Genomic DNA, 17,786 nt, shown 5'->3' on the forward strand with positions numbered 1-17,786 from the left:
ACACAAAGGGATGACCACGTGAGGACACAGGGAGAAGGTGGCATCTCCAAGCCAAGTAGGGAGGCCTCGGGAGAAACCAGCCCTGCCCACACCTTGATCTTGGACTTCTAGCCCCCAGATCATGAGAAAATACATGTCTGTTGTTTCAGCCTATGGTACTTTGTTATGGCGGCCCCAGGACATTAACATACTTGTCAAATACTCGTCTTCGCGGGCACTGAGATGAGGCTGCAGGAGCCCATGCGGAGGAGCCAGGAGCTCTCACTCCTCACCCACCGACTGACTCACTGGGAACCACCCTCCCCGCATCTGGATCCGGCTGGGTCAAGTCAGAGCCAAGGCCGTGGACTTCCTTCTAAGATGACTTTTCTTTAGGAGATGGGAGGGGTCTCAGCACATAACAGGTGCCCAGTAAATGCTGTTCACTCCCGATTCCCACGCGGCTGGTGTTCTGAAGACGGGGCCGTGCACGGCTGACATGTGCATCTCCAACCTCATTCACACAGCGTCTCACCAGCTGAACCCTCACCCGCAGGGTCAGACCTGGCCCAGCGTCCCACGCGGACACAGCCCAGCCAAGGAGCACGTGGGCTCACACAAAGCCACACAGGAACAGCACTCCCAACACACACACATGCACATGCACACATGCACACATGTGCAATACACACAGGCACACATGGGCACATACACACAGGCACACAATGCACACATGTGCAACACACAGGCAGACATGTGCACACATGTGCAACACACAGGCACACGCGTGCACACACGTGCAATACACACAGGCACACATGCACACGTGTGTGCACATACACACATGCACACGTGTGCTCACACATGCACACACGTGTACACATACACAGGCACACGCACACACATGCACACATGTGCACAGGCACACGCGCACACGCACATACACAGCCAGATGTCTCCTGTCTGCCCGTCCTAATGGGCTCTTCGTCTTGTGCAAGGACCCCATCAGGAGAGACTCTGCCACCTGCCGACCGCCCTGCAGTAGCCACACTTCCTTGACCCCGAGTCGATGGCCCCGCGACCCTGGACTTGAGCATCTTCCCAGGCCCCAAGAGTCAGCTCTGCCCCGGGAAAGTGTGCAGGGCACTTGGCCAGGGTAAAGGGGGGCTCGTCCGTGGAGGCGCTGGGAACTGCAGAGGTCTTGGGGCTATGCCCACCCCAGAGCCCGGCTGGGCATGGGTCCAGGGAGCCGTGTGCCCCTTCCCTCAAGGGCTCTTCAGGGGACAGAGGGAGGGTAAGGAGGTCCAGGGCTGCTGCCCACTCCTGGTCCGGGAGGCCGGGCAGGCCCCTGCTCCAGGCAAGGGCCCTCAGACTGTCCCCTCCTCGGAACGCCTTCCTGGCTCCCCTGCAACGGGCCAGGCGCTGCCTCGGGTGTAGCCCCTGCCGCCTACAGGCCCGTCCCACCTCCCCTGACGCTCTCGGGTCTGTCTGGATGGGTTTATGGATTCACGTTGCAAGAGGACCCCATCCCGGTAACAGAGCAAAGCATCCCAATCAAGCTAAAGATAAGCATTTCTGGAGCCTGTGGTCCTGCCTCACACCGAGAAATATGCCTCTTGTCGGGTTGGATCCCAGAGGAAAATGCTTCTCCCCGATGATGGCGAGGTCAGAACCCTCTGTGCTTGTGAAGCCACAGGCCTTCCTGGTCCAAACGCCCTTGAGGACCGTCACAGGCGGCTCAGGACTGCATGTCTCCGCCACAGAGGTGCTCCTTTCTCGTTTTTTTCAGTGGTTTGCGGCATAAACGGAATTTTTGCCCTCGTTCTTCATGTGTAGTGGATCTCCGGTGAGCAGGGATGGTGAGGAACAGGCCTCCAGGTGTTACGGCTCTTGGGAACTCCTTCAACAAGCGTCGTGAGGAGGAAGCTGTCTACAGAGGCGGCGGGTAGGGAGGGGCCTCTGCAGAGGAGCCCCGGCTTGGGGCCCAGGACGTGCTCTCAAGGCGCCAAAGCATCACGGCCGTGTGTGGAGTGGAGCTGACCCAGCACCACCAACTTCCTGCCCTTCCCGCCAACTCACATGTGACGCTCGGGACACAGATGGCGCTGCGCACACGGCGCCGTCCCTCTTCGCGAGGCAGACCACACCCCGCTCGGCACGCGGCGAGCGCGGACGCTAACTCCTCCCAGCCGTCTACAGACGTGGCCTCCGGGAACCTGCAGGCCTTGGTCAGGACAGCCAGGCTGGAGAACAGCAAGGTCAGGACAAGGACCCAGAGCAACACGAGGTGGCAGAACCGTGGCCTTGGGCCCAAACAGACTGGACTCCACTCCCAGCTCCTTCTTGCCAGCCGGGCTTGGGGCTCGTCGTGAAGGGCTCTGGGCCCCCATCCTCCCACCTGGAGAATGGGAGCATTTCTGGCTCTGGACGGTGGTGAGGATGGAGACGGCACGTGTGACCTGCGGGGCAGGTCCAGCTGCTACCGTGACCCCCAGGCTCCTGCTCACCTCAATCTTCCTCGGCAGCGGGTGTGTTTTCCAAGGGGCACCCACAAACCCGCGAGCCAGCACAGGTCCCGGAAGAGGGTCTCCTCGGTAAGTGTGTCTGGGGACCTGGCCCACCCCGTCTCCCTTCCCAGGGCCTGACACGAGGCCTGGCACACGGGGACCGTCCAGTGAAGGTGGAAAATGCACGAGTGGGTGAAAGATGGAGAGAAGCCCCTTTAACTCTGCAGGACCCGGCATTTCCAAACTTGTGTCAGCGTCCATTTCCCTCCAAATACCTGGGAGCTGCCATTCCAGAGGGGCGGGTACATCCCCAGCCCCTCCCGCTGGGGGGTCCCTGCTGCTGGGAGGTGGTGACGGAGGACCCAGCGCGGCCTCCGCTCCAGCCGCGGCCGGTTTTATAAACAGCCCCGATGTCCGAGGATGTGGCTCACGGCCTTTCTCCACCCCCCAATTCACTCAGAAAATGCTAATCTCACTGCTGGTCTAAGAGGAAAAATAATAAGAAGGTTAGAACAATGCAAATCTGCAGTGTATTCCAAGAGGAAATAAGAGATTCCCCCACAGGCGTTAATGAATTAACTGAGCCCCGACTGCCACCAGTCAGCCTATAACACTATTTAAATTTCTCCCTAAGAGTGAGAAAAGGATTGTGCATTTCGACAATCACAAAGACATTCCAAGTGAAGTCACTGTATTTGCACAGAAGTCTTGGTCAGTGGGACCCAGCTCTCGGCAGTGATGGAGGGGGTGACAGGCCCAGGCGTGTGGGTCCTCGGGACACAGCTGCGAGCCTCCTGGTTGAGGCCGCATACATGACTGAAGGACACGCAGCGGCCTCCCACCTCCAGCCTCTCTCCCAGGTCACTAACTGTCCCGGTCTGCTAGGGCCACCAGAGCTAAATATTCCAGACCGGGCAGCTTAAACAACAGAAATGTAATTCTCCCAGTCCCGGAGGCTGGACGTCCAGGAGGAAGGTGCCGGCTGATTCCATCCCTGGTGACAGCCGTCCCGCCACCGTGTCCGCACGTGGTGGAGAGAAAGCCAGGGCGTCTCTTCCTCTTCTTGTAGGAGCTGTAGCCCTGCCAGACGAGGGCTCCGTCCTCAGGACCGTGTTTACCTTTACCATCTCCTCACGGACCCTGCTTCTGAATCAGCCACACTGGAGTGAGGGCGTCAATGTGTAGATCTGGGGGACATAAACGTTCAGTCCACAGCACTGACCTCGTGCGGGGATCAGCGTCGCCAGCAAAGACCACAGCTCAGTTGTCCTGCAGCCACGACGCAGCCCGGGTGGAACAGGCTTGACGTACTGCACGGGCAGGATTCCTACAGGCGGCGCCGTCCACAGAGGGCTGAGCTCCGCAGCGAGGTGTCGGGAGCACGTCTCACTCTGCCGGCCCCCGCCTGACACCCATGACGTGCATGGCACACATGGCATGCTGATACATCTTGCCCGTCTGACACGCCTGACACACATGACATGTCTGGTTCCAGGAGTGGCATTAAAGTTAAGAAAAACAGGAATACAGATGTCCCCCAGACAACCCCAGCGTGTATCCACAGATGATGGGTAAACACAATGTGGTCCACCCATACAGCAAAGTACGACTCACCCTTAAAAAGGAAGGAGATCCTGACACAGGTCACACCATGGATGAAACCTTGAGGACACGATGCTCAGTGAAATAAAGCAGGCAGGAAAAGACAAATACTGGGTGGTTCCACTTATGTGAGGTGCCTGGAGGAATCAGGTTCACAGAGAATCTGATTCGCACAACACTGTGAATGCACGTACCATGACTGAACTGTGAACCTAAAAACGGTGGAGATGATAAATTTTATGTCATGTGTATTTTACCATAATTTTTTTAAATAGCATCAGCTATTATTAAAGACAAGAAACTTCCTGCAAAGAGGTCGTGGGCACCATCATCCTGGCCTCCTGACACTGTACCTGCCGGGGCTGGTGAGAGGCGGGGGCCCCGGTGAGGGGTCCTGGGGGCTGCGCGGAGGCCACAGGGGTGGAAGCCTCGTCTCGAGCTGCGAAGTCATCACCTCTTGACAGAGGTTTTCTGTGGCTGGCATCTTGCACAGTTCTTGCTCTCCTGCGTGTTTCCTTAGAGCGTCTCTGCCTATGCATGCAGCACAAACACGCTGCTGTGAGTCGCGGGCCTGGAGCAGCGCAGGCCCACGCGGGCCTTTATGTAATTTGCTCCTTAGTCATTGTCTGGCCAGGAGGTCGGCCTGCAGCGCGGTGCCTCTGGAATATGGGCCTCTGCAGGGGCTGCACCGTGGGCGCGGTGGGCAGTAAGCCTCCGCGGCGAGCTCCACCAAAGGGAACTTTGAGGGATAAGAGCAGAGTTGTCTGGAAGTCATTCCGGTGAGATAGCAAAGAGGGTTTCCCCGGGCCTGCCCAGGCACCGACGGCTTGGAAACTTGGGGGGACATCACGACACCCCGCGTGAGCGCAGGGCCAGGGTAGGCCCGGCCGGGAAAGGGTGGCACCCGCGGGGGATCCAGCCTGAACCACCACCTCCTGCCCAGGCCGCCGGCCTTCCCGCCCCGGGGGCAGGGGGTCCCCACTGAGCCCACGGCGAGGGTCAGCGACGGGGTCTGCACTTGCACAGGGTGCGGACAGAGGTCCACGCCCAGCCCGACACCCTTTGTTCACGGCTCTTTGCCTCATAAATAAAATGGAGAGAGTCCAGCTTCCCAAAGCAGAGTGGGATTTGGTGAGAAAGGTCCCGGGGGGGGCTCGGGAGAAACAGGTGTGGATACCAACACTCCACACACTCATACCCTCATATACACACATTCACTCACACATATACACACACACTCACACACATGCACACACATGTGCACTCAGGCACCCACAGACACACTCACACACGTACATACCCACACATTCACTCACAAAAATACACTCACATACATATATACACACATGCACTCACACATATACACACACACTCACACACATGTACACACATGTACACTCAGGCGCCCACAGACACACACACACGTACATACCCACACATTCACTCACAAAAATACACTCACATACATATATACACACATGCACTCACACATATACACACACACTCACACACATGTACACACATGTACACTCAGGCACCCACAGACACACTCACACACGTACATACCCACACATTCACTCACAAAAATACACTCACATACATATATACACACGCACTCAAACACACATACACACACACATACACACACGTCACATGAACATATACATATATACTCACATACATACTCACACTCACTCACGCTTATATACACGTACACTCTCACACACACACACACCCTTACTCTCAGGCAGCCCCAGCGTCGGTGGGTACAGGCCCCAGCCCACCCCTGCCTGCCCCCCAGGTGGGCAGGCTGCGAGGGACCACGATCGCCCTGGGCCTTCAGGTCCAGACCCGGCTCTCGCCCCGCTCAGCCCCATGGCAGCATCTACACACCCAACCAGCTTGCACTTTCCCAGGAACCTGTCTGCTCTCCCAGAGCGAAGCGTCTTCATTCTTGAATCCAGAAATCTTAGAAGACCCAGTCAAGTGCACATGGAATCCCTATGAGTGGAGTGAAATTCATTTCTTGCATATGTGTCTGGAGAGAAAGATGTATGACTGTAAAGAATAAGCTACCAGACAGCTTCAATGTCACCCTGGTTTCTCTCGGTGGCTTACTATGTAATGATGGCATCACCGTGAAATATCCCCAGAAGTGGACGTGACAGAGGAACACACCACCGGGGGCTCTGACTTGACGTCCCAGAACCAGGACACATCCGCCCCAGCATTGGCCCCGGCGCGGATGCTGGGCCAGGACCTCTAGCTCCTCGGCCGGGCCCTTCCGGGGACAGAAGGGCTGCAGGAGCACGTGGGAAAGGGGAGCACTGACCCCCGCACACCCGCACAGGTAAGTGGACGAGAGGGGAGGGACTCAGGACCCCCGGAGACAAGGCTGGGCCTAGCTCCGCAGGGGGCTCCCAGCCCCCGCCGCCCCTTCAGGGAGGAGCCACGGTCACCCCAGCCCCGGGGGCCGCCCCTGTGCCTTCCCCACGTCACCGCTAGCCCTGCACTCGGGTCCTCGGACCCCACACTTCAGCACACGTGAGGTAAAGGAAACAGTCGTTCGGGGTGAGATGCGGTTCGCGGTGAGCCCACTGGGCAGGCCAGGCGCCAGGGCCCCATGCGCACGGGTGCGGTGCCCCTCCCGGGGGCGAACCCCTGCAAGACGGCTGGTCCGGTCGGGGCGAGCTTCTCAGTGGGTCCTGCCCGGAGCCCCCTCCCCTCGGCGCCGAGGCCCCTCCCCCCGCGGTGCTGGTCCCTTGGCCCAGTGGGTGCTGGTCGGTTGCTCGCTCCACCGGGAGGGGAGTTCCGTGACGGAGGGGCCGCTGGGCGCCCAGGTCTGGAGATGCTGGGCGCAGACCCCATCCATCCAGAGCTTGCGGAGGCCCCGCCTTCCGGCTCCACGCGACCTGGGGAGGCGTCGTGGGAATGCGGAATGAAGAGTGAGCCGAGCCGCGCTTGCCTCGCCAGGGGGGCTTCGACGGTGGCCGGAAAGGAGGCCCTTGGATGACGACGAGGTGCTCTCTACGGACACATTTCTAAAGCGACCGGAGGGGCGGATGACGGCGCAGGCAGCGACGCCGAGGCAGACCGGGGTCCTGGGCCGGCTCGAGCCGAGAGGAGAGGCCAGGACGGAGGGCGGAGCTGAGAGGAGCCGGGCGCAGGGCGGATGGGCAGCGGCCTGAGCCGGTCCCGGGCACCACGCGGCTGCTGAGTCCCCTGGACGCCCCCGCCTCAGTTTTCTCTGCAAAACGGGAAGATAACGGCAACCTCTAATCTCGGGTACCCCCTCCTCCTGCCGTTTGCTCACAGTTTGAGAACTTCCCGACGGTGAGATGCCCCCGAGTTTGTGGACTAATCAGGAGAACATCTCTGAGCAAGTCGTACATAAACGATGGGAGGGAAAGAACGCGCCCCAGGCGGGGCGTGCTCAGGTGTTTAGGACCAACTCTAAAGAAACTCAGCTCGGCCTCACTTTTCCACACATTCTGTTTTGGGCTTTTGGAAAATTGGCACCTGGATGTAAAGCGTTCCTGCAAGCTACTTAGCTAACTGGGGGGCCAGGAGCCAGCCTGCTTGCAATAAGGTAATTGCCGCTGTAATTCCTTAACTGAGAGCAGTGATTATCTTCAGACAGCACTTACAGTTTTCCAAGGAGTTTACAAGGCTTCGTTCTCCCCAGGAATCTCGCACACCACACCCATTTCAGGATGGAGAGTCGGTAGAGGGGCCGGCCAGGGCAAAGTCTCTCCGGCTGGGATGGGGGAGAAGCTGCACCACCTCAAACAGGCAAGCAGCCCATGTCGCTCCTGAGTTTAAAACCAGGGCCCGCCCCCAGTGTCCACCAGACACAGGCCTTTCCTCAGGGGCCCCGTCCATCTCCCCCGCCTCACCCCACCTCCCTGGACGCACCCCGACCTCTGCCCCCCACCCTGCGCTGTGCCCCGTGTGCAGTATCCTCAATGCCGGCTCCCTGCCCCCCACTCGGAACACGGCCCCCGATCGAGCTCACTGGCAGCCCCCCAAGGAGCCTCCCTCAACACCCCCTGGGCACAGGGGCTCACTGCGACGCGGGCCCTGGAGGGCAAAACTGCCCCACGCACGATCCCCGCCCTGGACCAGGCCCTGCGCGTGTCTCGCATCAGAAGATGAACTTGCCCAGGGCGGGAACGGGTCCTCCCCAGCCTCAGCTTCTGGACCTGCCCCAGGACCCAGGTGTGCTCAGTGGTGCCCGGGGTGGGGGAAAGCATCAAGGGTCCTGCCCGGGGAGGCTCTGTTGTGGGCGCTCAGCTCTGGGGATGAGGTCTCGGGCCTCGGGCCGGGAGGGGAGGGGGTCGGATGAGGGTGCGGGACCACCCGCAGGCCGCCCATCGGAGGGGAAGCCCACCCCCATGTGGGTGGACACAGTGAGGACGGACCTCACGTCCCGGGAGGCCCCTGACGCCGCCTGCATTATATCTGCCTTGAAAGTAAAATATCCGCCGGCAAACGACGAGGTTGCCATCCAAAAGCAGCTTGATGTATTTTCCCATGAAATCACTTTGCATCCTGAGGTTTTCTCTCCTGACTCAACACACCCGCTATTGGCCCAGCTGCCCAACCAGTGTGGACCTCCCGGCGCTAAGCCCGATCGCGTCACCCCTGAATGCCCCCGCCCCGTGTCCCTCCCCTCGTCACTCACCTGGTCACTGCCACCACCTCCAGCCTTCCTCCCGGTCACCACCCCCAGCTCCCTGCACTCAGTCCAGAAGCTGCAGCTTCCTCCCCTTTCCGTGCAAAACAAAGTCCAGATCCCGGGGGCCTGGCACTGAAAGACCCCACGACCGACCTTTGTCCTAACCTGCTCTGCCCCGTGCGGTCAGGACCAGCCTCATGGGCTGTTTAGATGCATGTTTGAAGTGACGTGAAATGAAGATAGACGCTCCCAGCCACACCGGCTGCACTTCACGCGCCCAGGAACCACCCAAGGCTTGCAGCTGCTTACAGGGCAGCACAATTCTGGAACGTTCCGTGCCTAGACGGGCCTGGAGGGAGAGGACGGGAAGCTGCTCTGGGCCGTTCTCCACCCAGCGAGGAGCACTCAGACTTCCTTGCGTCCCAGCAGGCTTATAACTTCATCACAACGAGTTCCCAGGTGTCCCTTTTCTGGGGACAAAGAAGACTCTGCTTGAGAAACCCTGGGAGCAGCACCCTTGTGCAGGGGACCCAGGAAACCTGAGGACCCAGACCTTCCCTGGCAGGAAGTGGGGGCACCGGGGTGGGTGTGCTCAACAGTGACCCTCAGCAGCGCCAGGGGAGGGGTGTGATGACTCGACGGTTTCACCTCGTGGTCCCCAAGCCTGGTGACGCGTGGAAACCCTTCGGTGAGGGCCAGGCCCCCTCCCAGACCCACCGGCTCAGAAGCCCGGAGGTGGGTCCCCCATGTCGACAACTGGCAGAGCCCCCGGGACTCCAGTGAGTGCGCTGGACTGAGAACAAGATTCTCCTCTTCCCTCCCGCCTTCCCCAAAGGCACAGGTTCCTAACGGTGAGCGGAGCGTCAGAACTCCTTTCTCCCAGCTGGATACAAACCCGCAGTCGGGGAAATTAATACAAAGCTGGTGCTGGGGATGATGATTAAATTGCTCTTAGAAACACGTGTTGGGCTTCCCTGGTGGCGCAGTGGTTGAGAGTCTGCCTGCCAATGCAGGGGACACGGGTTCGAGCCCTGGTCTGGGAAGATCCCACATGCCGTGGAGCAACTAGGCCCGTGAGCCAGAACTACTGAGCCTGCGCGTCTGGAGCCTGTGCTCCGCAACAAGAGAGGCCGCGATAGTGAGAGGCCCGCGCACCGCGATGAAGAGTGGCCCCCGCTTGCCCCAACTAGAGAAAGCCCTCGCACAGAAACGAAGACCCAACACAGCCAAAAATAAATAATAAATAAATAATAAATAAAAATTAAAGAAAAAAAAAGAATAGATTAAAAAAAAAAGAAAGAAAGAAACACGTTGTTGACGTTTCCACAGCAACTGTCTCTTGAAAGTCCTGGCGTCCAAGGGAAGCCGGGCACAGCCCCTCCCTGTCCTGAGGCGCCCCACCTCTCACCTCCGGGTGTCCCGTGTCGCTCGCTGTGTCGCGTCCAGCCCGAGTCCATTGTGCGTCCGCGATGTGCAGTCTGAACAGGTGATAGATTCCATCACGGAAACTTACCTGCGTGCACTTGTCAGTATCTACTGAAGCCTGAAACAAAAGTAAAAAACAATTTGTTTTCTCTCTGTTTATGGAAACTGTTTTGAAAATAACTGAATTGTGTCAGCATCAAAAACACTGCCTGGGGCAGCGGTGCTGGGCTGACCGGCACTGAATGAGGAGTCCAAGGATTTGGGGCTTGCAGGGACCCTGAAAACCACGAGCCAACGGCCTCCTACGGCAGGGGACCCGCCCAGGAGCTGAGGCCAGGCGGCGGGATCCCGCTCCCGGCCCTTCCTTCCCCGCTGCCCACAGCTCAGCTCGGCCCAGGCTGATGGGCGACCCTTCCAGGTGTCAGGCCCACCTTTGCTCCTGGGCGGCCGGCTGTAAAAACGGACACTGTTTCCTGAACACCTACATCCACCTCACCCCACGTTACACCCCTCAGCCCCACTCACAGCCCTCGGGTGGATATCAGGCCCCCCACAGGGCCGATGAGGACATGGAAGCTTCCAGAGATCAGCAACTTCCCAAGATCACACAGCAGCTCTGGGATGTGAGTCCAAGTTTAGAGTGACTCCAGAACCTTTGCTTAACCACTGAAGACGGCTTCCCCAGATGCCATCTCCCTGGAGTCCTGTCCCTCCCTCTCCCCGTCTTCCAGATCGATTCCAGTGCAGCGGCCCAGCCCACCAGCCAGTCACCCTGGTTTTCAGCTCCGCAACACAGAGCCCAGGTTACTGAAATCTACCATCCAGGGCTTCACGTGGGACCCTCCAAGCCCCCCTCTGCCTAAGCCATCAAGTCCCTGCAGCAGCGTGGCAGAAGCTGATGCCAGACCCCTGTAGAGGTTCTCCCCGTTCCTTAAATGCTAGGACTCCCTGTTCTTTGCCCCTGCTGCCCTGAGTAAGGGCTACGTTTCCCAGCCTCCTGTGTCTATGTGTGGCCACGTGAGTGCATTCTGGTCAATGGGGTTCAAGCAGAGTGTTGTATGCACCTCCTGGGAAATCCTGCATACAAAGAAGAGAGGCGCCCTTCCTTGCCCCTTTCTCCTTCCTGCTGGCTGGAATGTGAGTGTGATGGCAGGAGCACAAGCATCCACGGTGGATGATGAAGCCTAGGGAGTGACCGAACAGACAGCAGGAAGGAACCCGGGCCTCTGAGGACCTGGTGGAATAGCTATGCTAGCCCCGGACTGCCCATCTTCCAATGTTTTAGGGGCACATCAAGCATTTTGGGTTTGATTCACTGTTAATTTGAGTTTTGTAGCACTGATAACTCATCTTATTCCTAATGGATACGGGCAACAAAACTGTGGGCAAATGATTGCTATTTCCCCTGTTTTCTCTAAATTAAATTTTTGTCACCTGCTGAGTGACTCATGCTGACTCTTTTAAAGCAGAAAAGGCTGCCTATGCTTTTGGGGACATGTATATTCCTCTCCCTCCTGCATTTTGCTCTGTGATGGCGGGAGGGGGGAAGGGGGCGGGGGGAGGGGGGAGGGGGAGGGGCGGGGGCACGGAGAACGACCAGAATAGAAAACAGCACCTTCTGCAACCCAATCACTCATGCTCTGATTCCTCATGGCCTGTCTGTGACTTTTGTTCTGTGTCATTAAATACTGACCAAAACCCACCAATCTTCTGACCGGAGGGAAGCCAGGAGCCCTTGACCAGCCGTACAGCTCACGCCTCAGACACTTCACCCCAATGACAGGCACCTGTCGTGATCTAGAACCTTCCTCCACCAAAGCACTGACTGTAGCGGTTAGCTTTCTCCTTCCTGCTGACTCTTCCCAAGGCACATCTTTTAGACAAGAAGAGAGGCCGTATTCTGGGGAGGCCCTCTGTGGACAGGGACCAGCCCCCTGCAAGTCCTGAGGCTTCGGCCCCCTTGACCTGGCTGCTCTGCCTTTTAAATTCAGGCGTTCATCCCTTGGCCACCACTTCATACAAACTGGGAGTTGGTCCTTTTCTAAGGGCCTTAGGCACTTATTGTCTCCTCTGCGTCTAAGCTGCCCTGGGATCTAAGGAGACACAGAAGGCAGACATGGCGATTTCTGCTCTCAAGCTCCCAGACAACAGCCACGCACGTTTTCTTATGAGTCTATGAAAAGCACATAATTTTTAAATGAAAACATGGATTTTTGCCGTGTCTTAAACCAGAAACCAGAATCAGAAGTGTTAAATCTGTGTAAGTGTAAATTATTATGTAACCATAATAAGAGTCTACAACTGTCCTCGCCCATCAAAGGAGCTTTTTCACTCATTGCAACAAAAAATAAGGCTACAAGGGACCAATTTAACAATGAGGTTGAAGCAGCTCAGATTTACTGTGAGTGCTCAGAAAGACTCATGTAAAACCATAAATTTTACATCAAGTGGCCCTTCTTCTGAAAGCAGAGCCGAAGGCAGCCCAGCAATACAGCAGGAGGGGCACCAGCTCGGACACGAGACGCCGGCAGCGCGGCGGTCGCCAGCATCCTCCTCGCGGTCCCAGGGCAGCAGCCCTACCTCTGGTGCCGCTCTGAGCCTGACCTGGGGCCACACGGGAGAGACGCCAGCCGGCTCCCAGCACGGGGGGACCACAGCGCTGGAGTCCAAGGCTAATGCTGTGGTTAGAAGCACAAACACGCGCCCTCAACGCTTAACCACACACACCAGAAACCTGAAGGAAGGGGAAAGCCTGACACTGATGTGGACGAAGTAACCCAGCTCACGCAGAGTCCCAAAGTGCAGGCAGTGGCCAGCGATAATGATAACAGTCTGCATTTATCGAGCACTTCCTGTGTGCTACACATTGTGCTGAATACTTTATATGAACAATCTCATTTCATCCCTACAGGAACTTTCTGGGAGGGTATTCTTACCCCGTTTGACAGATCCAGATCCAGTTCGAGAGCCGGTGGGGGTGACATGTAGCAAAAGAGGAAGAAGAAGCTGGAGCCCTTGGACCAAGACAGGGCCTGGCCAGCTCCAGGCAGCCTTCCTGGAGGCAGCTCTTCCTGCAGCGTGGATGGGGGATAATCAGGTGCCAGCATAAATGATACACAGCCTAACGTACGAGGAAAACTTGTTAGAAATTTAGGGAAGAGTATGGAAAAGAAGAGGGCTGATTCTGTGAAGCCCAACGCCAACAGACAGATTCATCAGATAATCTAGATAAAATTGAGCTGGCAAGGAAGAATTTTCCTTGTGAATTCACTTTCTAGCACCACCTTCGTTGAATTTCAGCCTTTAGGATCCTCTGGGTCCACAGCCCTTTCCTGGCTTTGGACAGGTACTGACTTCTGCATCCGTGAAACACGAGACATTTTCCCCACAGTTTTCTTATGCACGTGCGTTTGTGTGTTTTGTAAGGTTCATGAGGTCCGTCAGAGCTCAGAACGATCTCCGACCAGAAAAGATGAAGAGCCCGGCTGCAGGCTTCCCCATCCCGGGGCTGGGTGGGGTCTCTGTCGGGGTGCAGCTCAAGGGCACCCTGGCCCGGAGTCTGCTGAAGGCCCACGGCGACTCCAGGGAGACCCTGGTCTGGTCACCCGGGGGCGCGGCCGCAGTGAGAACCCTCAGCAGCTGGTGGCGCGGCCGCGACGCCCTGACCAGGCGGGGGGGGGCGGGGGGGGCGGGAAGGCTGCGTGTCCTGCCCGGTCCTCCCCAGAGAGGCTGCCTGTCCCAAAGCTGGGAAGGAGGCAGGGCCGAGAGGTCTCCAGGCAACCGGGAAAATCCTCGTGCAAAGAAAGACAGGGGGCAGGAAAGTGAAGCAGACCTTTCAGCCCTAGAGGTGCACCGTGCACACCTGCCCGCCTCCGTCTGCACCCACCCTGCCCAGCCCCCCTTTCCGTCCTGCAGAGACGGCGAGCTCAGCCCTTCCCCTCTGGCTCCTCCGACCCCGGCCCGGGAGCCCACCCTCCGGAGCTGCTCACAGGAATCCCAAATCTGCCTCGCTGGGCAGCCAGAGGACCATCCCCAGGGGTCACGAAATCAAGTTACTGAGTCTTTTTCCTATTTGGAAAAAGAATAGGATGAAATGGAATGAAAAGACTAGAAAACAGCTGAGTCATGGAGCACACGGGGTAGAAAGGTTAAGCTTTGCTTCTTGAAACTTCTGTTTCTGTGTACGTGTGTGTGTGCGCGTGCGCACGTGCAGGATCACAGTTTAAAACTGTGTGTCTCACTCAGGAAACTGAAGGGCAGATCTCGGGTGGTCCACAGAGCATGATGGCAATGGCTTTCTGAAGAGCTGTGAAGTCACAGGGAAGAAAACAAAACCAGTGGGGACAGAGGACCCAGAGTCAGTTCTGGCCGTGCTGTGTGTCCCCAGCCAAGCCCCAGATCTCTTTGAGCTCCTTCCTCATTTGCAAAATGATGATGGCGACTCCTGCCCTGCCTGCCCCCAGGGCTCTGGGCAGCTGAAATGGAGCAACGGTTGCTAAACATTGTACACGGCACAGAACAAGGCTGACTGGGGCCCCGTGAACGTCCGGTTTACGGTGGGAAGTTCAAGCCAGGAGGGGAAGAGATGGGTGAGAGGATTGATGGGAGCCAACGCGGTGCACCCTCCGAGTCCCCTCAGTGTCCGGCCGGGTAACAGTGCGGCGGACGCCTCAGGGACCCTTCTGCAGCAGTGATTCTCAGCAGCACAAGCAAAGGAGGTTTTAAGTTTGTCTTGTTGCTGCCATTGGCCCCAGGGCTATTGTGTGTGATAGCAGCCGAATGTCTGATGCCGGATCCTTCCAGCTCACCCCACCCCTGCAGAACTGCATCACTATCAGGGTGGAGAGGCAAGCCCACGTGCCTGCCTTTTACTGGCGCCAAGGCTGAGGTTCTCTCCATTGCATGGAAAGATCTTGCCAAACACTGGTTCTCATGCCTTCCTGCATGAGTCATAGACTAAAGAATGAAGAAACGCTTCTGAATGACAAACAAGGAAAAAAGAAAAGGAAGAAAGCTAGGATGATGTGTTCTTGGACCACAACTCCTAGTCAGTTTACATGAGCAAAATCAACATGCAGATCTCTGTTTATAGAGCAAGCTGTTAAAGGACAAAAAAAAAAAAAATCCATTCCTTTCTTCTTTTCTAATTGAAAGATAATAGACACACAAAAATCAAATCATAAAATTAGTTCCCAAGAAGAAAGGAATGTCGGCATCTTAAAGTGGGTGCATCCTTCCAAACTTGTTTCTGAACTAACAGGTGGATGGACACAAATGGAGACACAGGAAGATGTTACTTTACAACCCACTTTGTTTATCCATCAGTGTCAGACAGCTACACCCATGATGGCCAGTGGAGGGCTAGGACACTTCATTATGCTGTTAGAGGTCGTGTAGGATTCCCTCGTACGGAGGAAGCGCAATTTATTAATCAACCTCACTAAGGGACGGTTAAGTTGCTTCTGAATTTTTTTTTATTTTGAGATAGAGTTGACACATAACATTGTGTAAATCTAAGGTATAAAACATGTTAATTGGGGCTTCCCTGGTGGCGCAATGGTTGAGAATCTGCCTGCTAATGCAGGGGACACGGGTTCGAGCCCTGGTCTGGGAAGATCCCATATGCCACGGAGCAACTAGGCCCGTGAGCCACAACTACTGAGCCTGCGCATCTGGAGCCTGTGCTCCGCAACAAGAGAGGCCGCGATAGTGAGAGGCCCGCGCACCGCGATGAAGAGTGGCCCCCGCTCGCCGCAACTAGAGAAAACCCTCGCACAGAAACGAAGACCCAACACAGCCATAAATAAATATAAAAATAAATAAATAAAAGATTACTATTAAAAAAATGTTAACTTGATCCATTTATAGTTGCTTCTGAATTGTTGCTCATACAAACACTGGCAGGATAAATATCCCTACACATTCATCACTGTGCACTGGTCCCATTACCTCCGCGGGGTTCATTTCTAGCAGAAGAAAGAGCCAAAACCTGTCTGCGGTTCCAGCGTTAGAGCAAACCACCAAATCGCTCCATGGAGGGTGGGTGCCGGGTCCCACTGCCTCAGCACCTCACCAACAGGGGCTGTCACAAATCCTTCCACCTTGTTCCCAACCTGATAGGTAACAAATAATATTCCACTGCTGTTTTCATCGCCCGTCGCTGATTTCAGTGAGGTGTGAACTTACGAATATGCCTCGTTGTCAACGCACCTGTACCGCTAGCAGTGATGAAAGCGTGCTGTGTACTGAGCACCGCGCTAAGCTCCTCACGGAATTCTCTCTTTCACGCTCACGATAAGTCTGCAGGCAGGTACCGCCGCCCCTGTTTCACAGAGAAGAACAGAGGCTGAGCGAGCTTCACTTGCCGAAGGTCAAGGAGCCGGTAAACAGCGACCCCAGAACTCAGTCCAGGTAGACCTGCCTCCACAGCCGTGTCCTCGAGCGGGGCTGTGCTTCCACTTACCTCCAGATGCCAGTGGGCTGATTCTGTGTTTCTTCTAGGGATGATTCTAGCTGGGGGTGTTATGTGTTTATGCCCTTCGCCCATTTGACAATTGGAGTGTTCATCTTTTTCTTCTTAATTAGCAATAACTCTTCGTATATTAAGAATAATAAACTCTTTGTCATTTTTGGCTACTTTTTCTCTGTGGAATGTATTTACAGCCAATTTACAACTTTCACTTCTGTTTATACTCAGTGTAGGGGTTTGAGCGAGGGTTGGAAAGAGCCTGATGTAGGACCCCTGACGCACAGAGGGTCACAAGCAGGCGGGCTGAGCTGATGTCACATTTCGCTGGTGACTCAGTCACCGAGCCAGGGGCTTGGCCGTGAGGAGGAGGAGGAGGGAGGAAGAAAGAGACGGACTGAGTCGGCTGAAGCAGCGGTTCCTGCTCTGTTGGGTCTCTTGCTGAGTTGCCCCTCCAGGACTTTTGCTGCCCCTTCTGCCATACCCCACCCCATCCCACCCCCCGAAGAAGTGGCTTTTGTCACTGGGGATGGTTCCAACGGAGCTAACCCTCTTCTTCTCATTCCCAAACTTAAATCTCCCTTTATTGAAGCAGAGACTAAGATTTGTTGACAGACCGTCCTCCAGAAAGCAGGTCACACGCCAAGGGTGGGGTGGGGCCGGTCAGAGGCCAGGCCTCGGGGCGCCACCCGGGCGTCTGGCAAGTTGCTCCAGGCTCTTGGCCTCAGGGTCCTCGTCAGCAAGATGGGGAAATGATGACGACGTCACACGGTGGCTTGGAAACGCTCATCGAGCGTTCTGCCTCATGGGACCCGAGTCTCAGCCGATGGCCCGCTGCCCACCCACGCTGCCCCCCGGGGCCCTTAGAGATGGAGCAGAGAGGAGGCCTCGTGGGCGCCCGTAGGAGGGTGAAGCTGCCGCGACCTGGCTGCCCTGCTCGGAACCTAGAACTTCAGCTTCTGTGTCTCCAAACTCGCCCCGCGGGACAGCGCCCGAGCTCAACGACCCAGCTGGAGGGCTACAGGCTGCCTGTCTGCCTCCCACAGCTGCAGGCCCCAGGGGCTGGTCCAGAGCCATCCCGCAGCCCTAGAAGCCTCTGCCTTTGCCTTTTATTATACAGGGTGGCAGA

The 17,786-nt window shown here is 56.7% G+C and overlaps 1 long non-coding RNA gene across 1 annotated transcript; it reads right to left on the reverse strand.

The window, feature by feature from the left end:
- Nucleotides 1–16,039: 16,039 nt before the first annotated feature.
- On the reverse strand, nucleotides 16,040–17,118 carry LOC309638639. The gene is made up of 2 exons (XR_014251228.1): nucleotides 16,655–17,118; nucleotides 16,040–16,513 (listed from the first exon to the last, which is right to left on the reverse strand). It is a non-coding gene; the product is annotated as an uncharacterized lncRNA (long non-coding RNA).
- Between the last annotated feature and the right edge of the window lie 668 nt (nucleotides 17,119–17,786).

This window comes from Balaenoptera physalus (genome assembly GCF_965194825.1).
Source record: "Balaenoptera physalus genome assembly, chromosome: 11".
NCBI lineage: Eukaryota > Metazoa > Chordata > Mammalia > Artiodactyla > Balaenopteridae > Balaenoptera > Balaenoptera physalus.